The sequence below is a fragment of the Rutidosis leptorrhynchoides genome, chromosome 2 (assembly GCF_046630445.1).
Source record: "Rutidosis leptorrhynchoides isolate AG116_Rl617_1_P2 chromosome 2, CSIRO_AGI_Rlap_v1, whole genome shotgun sequence".
Classification (NCBI taxonomy): Eukaryota; Viridiplantae; Streptophyta; class Magnoliopsida; order Asterales; family Asteraceae; genus Rutidosis; species Rutidosis leptorrhynchoides.
This window is the reverse complement of record NC_092334.1, coordinates 103132692-103139099: the sequence shown is the minus strand read 5'-3', so window position 1 is coordinate 103139099 and position 6408 is coordinate 103132692. Positions and strand designations below refer to the sequence as shown.

General features: G+C 29.4%; 1 long non-coding RNA gene across 9 annotated transcripts; it reads left to right on the top strand.

Moving 5' to 3' along the window:
• The first annotated feature begins 2078 nt into the window (after positions 1 to 2078).
• On the top strand, positions 2079 to 6177 carry LOC139891247 (uncharacterized). Of its 9 annotated transcripts, none has more exons than XR_011773592.1 (8): positions 2079 to 2456; positions 2583 to 2711; positions 2794 to 3134; positions 4604 to 4756; positions 5242 to 5294; positions 5392 to 5588; positions 5701 to 5795; positions 5890 to 6177. It is a non-coding gene; the product is annotated as an uncharacterized lncRNA (long non-coding RNA). The 9 variants fall into 9 exon arrangements; XR_011773593.1 differs by adding an exon at positions 4868 to 4922 and having other exon boundaries at positions 2583 to 3134; positions 5242 to 5269; XR_011773590.1 differs by adding an exon at positions 4868 to 4922 and having other exon boundaries at positions 2583 to 3134.
• Positions 6178 to 6408: the final 231 nt, after the last annotated feature.

Here is a 6408-nt window from a genome sequence, read left to right as displayed (position 1 = left end):
TTTGGGTTTTTCGTTTACTTCGTAAAACTTTTGCAGAGATTTTTTATTAATTACAATATATTATTAACTGGGTAAAGTTTGTAATTTAATTTTAAATTTAATATTATGTTTTATTATTTGCATGATTTGCTAATTTGGTATACTACCAAGATTTATAAAAGACTCCGTATTTTAGATTCGGAATGTCAAACGAATATAATCTATCTATCTATACATTATTATAAAGCGCGTGCTAATAATCCTATATGTCATCTTCTCAATTAATCTAAATAAAATTGTCCTACATGTCATTTTATTAATTAATCTGAATTACATAATCCTACGTGTCATTCTATTATTAAACCGAATTAATATTAAATTAATGAAATATAATGATCTTAAAAGATAAAAATAAGGCCGATTCTAACTTCATTATAATTTATAATAAAACAATAAAATAATCAATATTACTCCGTATTGTATAATTATAGAAATTATATTATTTTTGGAACGTTAACTCCGCACAAAAATATCTTCATACAAAAAAATATAGTAACACAATCGAGGAAAGCACTATAATGCGTACGAATTTTTGTACGTATAAACTATTCTATAAATTTTTTTAAGTACTATTTTATTTTTGCATAGGTTACTATACGTGATTTTACTTTGGGCATATTATTTTTTAATGGAAACATACATATATTTTAGGATGTGACAAAATAAAATATTAACTTTTCAAAAAATACATCGTATCATTTGTTGTTACTATATAGGTTTTCCTTACAAATTTGAAACGTGTTAACACTCAATATAAGGGATGGCAATGGATCGGATATGGATCGGGTGATGCCGTATTCATATCCATATCCATTTAGTTTATGTTCATCCATATCCATATCCATTTAATTTTACGTCATCCATTCATATCCATATCCAGTGGATTAAGCGGTTAATGGATATCCAATGGATGTTAAAAAAATGTTATAATATTTTCTAATGTGCGATTAAAATAAAAACGTATTATAGCAAAAATAAATATAATATGACATACTTAAATTCTATTCATAAAAATGTGTAATCATTGTAGAAGATATAACAAAATTTGTTAAATTTACTATAAAAAATAGATTATGAAAAAATTACATATGAATTTGTAAGTTTATTTTGTTAGATATACATGTTTTATTGTAATATATTAAAGTTATTTCATTATGGGTTTGAATGCAAAATGTAAATCCAACGGTAAATGAGTTTGTAATAGTAAATATATAAGCATATATCTATATTTATGTATTTGTATATATATTTCGGGTGGTAATGGATATATCCATGGATGAAACTTTTCATCCATGTCCATATCCATATCCATTTAGGTTCATCCATATCCGTATCCATATCCATTTAGGTTCATCCATATCCATCACGAAGCGGGTGGATCGGGTGGATATCCACCGGATCGGGTAGTCATTGTCATCCCTACTCAATATACATTAATAAGTGTACATTAATAAGTGTACGCAAGGAGATTCAATATTAGTACTAAACAATATATACATTATATACAACTAATTTGCATTCAACTAATTGAATGGTTTATGAATAAAATATATTGATTATTTAGTAATTTATTAATTATCTAATATATCAAAAATTTATTATTATCAGCCGGTTTTAAAATAACTTTTTACGGACTCATGTTTGATGTTTTATCGATTATTTGTCAATTGAAGTTAAAAATGGTTTCAACGAACGGGCTCATAATCTATTCGTTAGTATTCAATACTAATATTTTCGATACAAATGTTATCCGTAATTAATGAGTTTTTCATTGTAATTGTATTATACATTTTATAAATATCAATACTAAAATTATCAAATGATAATTTATACGATTATCGTGCAACGCACGGGCTCATAAAACTATTACATATTATAAATCATGAACATTAATCCAGTATGTCACCTCCTACTTACATCTTAAGTATCCTTGCTGACATGTTAATCAGTTAATTAATCAGAATTTACAATAATTAATTAAATAAAATACACGTCGACATCTAAGAGCCAAGGAAAAATCACGCAGATTAAATCTGAAATCTGGAACTCTTTCATCTCATACACCGAAACCCTAATCCATCTGCCACAATCCCTATTTCATCCATCGATTCAATGTCTCAATTTATGATTATATCAATCGCATTCAATCACATACTTCAATCAGATACTTCATACATCAATTCTGAAATTCAAAATATGATTAGCGCCATGAAAAATACTGCTCAGACTCAATCAGATCAATTAGGGTTTAATTCAATTCAATCTGTTAGAATCAAATCAATCATTCCGAAATTGATTTCAGGCAATGGTTGTCAAATCGTCTTTCAATTATAAAACAAACACTTATCAATATTAAGAATCAATGTTTATTCCTTCGATTCAAAGATTAGAGCCTTGGATCATTCATACCTAGAGAGGTTTGTTTTTCTTCTATATTCTTAAATTTCACCATATATATTTACATATATACCATGAAAAAGGCGTCCATGATGAACTGGGTCGAATTAGTGCTCACTTTAGGCTGTTTTGACGGTGCTTTGCAGGTCAGTACATCATGAACTTTAAATTGGTTAAGGGTATTTATCTCAGCAGGAAAGCCAACCCAGGTCACTATCCAGCACATTCACATCTTATGAATGGTTCTAAGAGAATGGACATCATTATGAATACAGGTTTAGTACTTTGTTTTGTAATTTGTATTTCAGTAGCTTTTGCATTCATCAATATGGATACAAGTATGGATCGTTGGTGCAGTTATAGGTAGCAACAATATGGATATAAAATGAGACTTCGAGTATTATAGTTGAAGAATGAATATGGATATTAGTTGTGATTATATTAACTAGCATGCTCAATCAATAATTTCCTGCACTTTTATTGGTTTGATGCTTTGCAATGTAAGGCTGTATTAAACTCAAGCTATGCTAACGTGTGTCAGTAATTGGAAGGTAGTGTGGTATCATTATGTTATATGAATGATTACATAGATGAGGGAAAATTTGCAAAAGAAAGAAGGTGACATTGTCCGAGTTAAAAATGTGAGCCTTCCCAAGGGTACATGTGACATTACCTAATAGAACACACCACAAAACCAGGTACGTTCAACAGCCGTGCATTCAATTTGAAATTAATTTTTTAGTTACAGCTGTGTCTTACTAATTCTTTGGTTCTTTTGTAAATTTTATATTCATGTGAATATGTACTAGGTATGTTTATGGATTTTACAACGATGTTTTATTATAGGATCTAATCTATAAACACATGAATGAACAAGATAGTAAAAAAAATTAACACTGTTATTTGTATTTTGTATTTGTATGTACATAATAGCCACAGTTTAAATTGACACAATTTTTCAACCTTAAATATTTACAATTGACTAACATGAGGCTCAAAGGTTGTAATCTAAATTATAGTGCTTTATGCAAATTATACTACTTTATACTCTACTGATGTGTAGGTATCTTTCAACTTCATGCTAATTTATCATCTTAATTAGCTACCAAAAATATTGTGGTAATCTCGATATGTTCAAAATAGGAAACCAACCGAATCTTTTGGTGTTCATTATTTTCAGATTTACACGGACAGTTTTAAGTTAGGGGCGGTTAAAACTCGGCAGGTTACGTAGCGGGTTATTATACCATGGGTCAAAACGGGTTCCGCTGGTTAAACTGGTTAGGTTTGCGTCGACCCACATACAATTCTTGATGTTTATACTTCTTAGTTTGTATTTATTATTCTTTAATGTTTATACAACCGAAATTATGAAATAAAAATATATGATTATAAAATCTATGTTATCACGATAAAATATAAATATAAAATGTTAAAATATTTTAGTAAAGAGATAGGCTGATGATCACTTGATCAGGAATAGGAAGTATGATTATGCATTGTTGTGTTGTATACTCTTAGATTGATTTGTTGAACTTTTGGTGATTATGCATTGTTGTATTTATACTTTGCTTCAAATCTTTGTTGTTGCAAGTTCTGAAAAATGAGGATAACCCTGCAACTCATGACAAGGTCTGTATATGCACTCCATTTTATTAGAAATCTGCCATGATTTGCTTTCGTTTAAATATATGTTATCTTATTTAAAAAAAATTTGTTGTAAAGCTTGACCATACAAAATTGGGAAGCAAAGTATTAGTGGTCAACTGATATATGTGACCTAAACTTACCTCACATATATGATTAATAATCGTGCCACGGATTTCAAGTGGGATAAACATATCATTCATAATTAATGGTTGGTTGAACTGAACTTTTTAGAGATGAAGTACGTAAGTTCTATGAGTTTTGCGTACAACCATAACTTGCAGCTGATGAAGTTTCATACACACAAAATGAACTACTCATTCACTTGTCATTTGAAACTTTGGTATGGTAATATATGCATAATGGTGGTTTGTGATACAAAACTTTCGCGAGCATGAAACAGGAGCATGCTTTAGTAATGGTGATTGATATCTAATGATACTAATTTTGTTGTTGACTGATAGGCTCATAACATATGAAGTGAATGCTACTAATTTGAAATTAAAATGTGTAATTGCAGACAAACGGTAGTGAGGTTTCAGGCGAGCGAAAATTCAGTATTTGATGTAATAAATCATGCCAATAATCAGCGAGACTACCAATAAACGGTTTTAATCGATTGATCGGACACGATGTCGGGACACGATTTGTACTTCAAGTTTGAGGGCATCAGGTATGTTTAATCAAATTGAGTTCTCTTTATAAACAAATTATCATGTATGTTTCTTGACTTTAATGTTAAAAAACTGTTTAATATTTGCTTCTTATTGTGAGTCTGAATCAGGATAACAATGCATAACAATCGAATTCACTTTTGAAGTTAAACGATTTCCTTGCAGGTACGTTATTAACGACATCAGCAAACGATGTTAACTCTGGGTTTTTTAATGTTTAATAGCATTGTAAATTGACTAAACTGGTAAATTTCAAATGTTGTTCTATGAAGGTAAATGTAAGTTTTCGGATATTATAATCGTATTACTCATCTTGATATGCATAAATGATTGATAAAACATGGTTTTTGATCTTTGTAAAAAACACAGGTTATTTGTTTTATGTTTTTTAGAAAAATTGTTAATGATTCGGTTTATAACTATTTCAATTACATTTTAAAGAATTTATAATTATGATCAATAATCGATATCCTCTAATATGCAGGTAAGCGATACAATTTTTTACCATCCAGGTAAAACGATACAACTTTACAGTAGGTGTAAAACTTACTAATTAGGTGAACAAATCAATAGTTTTACTTTATGCTCGATTTAGGTTTTAATATGTTGAATTCTTGCATTTGTGTCTTTTTAGGATACGATGGGACAACCAATGTTTGGGGATAATAACTCAAGGTTTGTAAATTCTAATGGAGTTGATTTGTCTCATATAAGATTTGCTTAGTTATTCTATCTTATATGTTATAATTATTGTTTAAAGTTTGAATTTTTTTGGTGCATGATGATAATAATTCATTTTCAAAAACTCTTGACCGTGACCAATCTACGCAGGTATGCTTCGTATCTTTATCGTGAAAATTTGTCATTTTTTATTTCATTTGATTATATTGTGTGCTATTATTTATGTTATATCGTTAATGGAAGTATTAATTTCTTTGAAAAGGGTAATCTTCCTCTTAAGAAGCTGCTGACTTGCTGAACAATATGTTATTGGAATCTCAATTAATGACATTGGAAATTCCTTATCCCACTAAGAAGGTGAATAGGAATATGTTAAGTTTATTGTTTTGTCCGTTCAAAATTCAGATTTTTATTGCGTACTAATGATTTGTGTTTATCTTGCAGCCTTCAGATGATTCTCTTGACACTAAGAATGTTTAGAACCAATCTTTAGATAGGTCGGGGGACGGGGGTACCCCTTCGATTCTGGTTTAGATGGATCCAGCGGTGACTTATTTTCTCAACTATGTATACACCACTTTTTACTATCCAGGTAAGACAATACAACGATATATCTCAATTTTCAACTTATGTCATATAGAAGAGTACTTTGTGTAATAGTAAAGTTTGATTATGCCGTGCAAAAAATGCTATTATGCGCTTTTCAATTTTTATTGAGAAACAAGTAATGAACATGTTCTATTTTGTTTCCTTTAGGTACTAATCCATTGTCTATGTTATCCAACTCTTCGTTATGTGTTTAGTTTAAAAAATCATGCTTGACGAACTCACCCACTAAATCACTTGTGACAATGAATATATGATATGGTTAGTTTATATATCATTTTAAGATTCTCGATCCTTTTCGGAAGAGTTCCCGTACAACGCACGGGCTCTTAAATCTAGTATGATTATAAATTATAAAATTCCT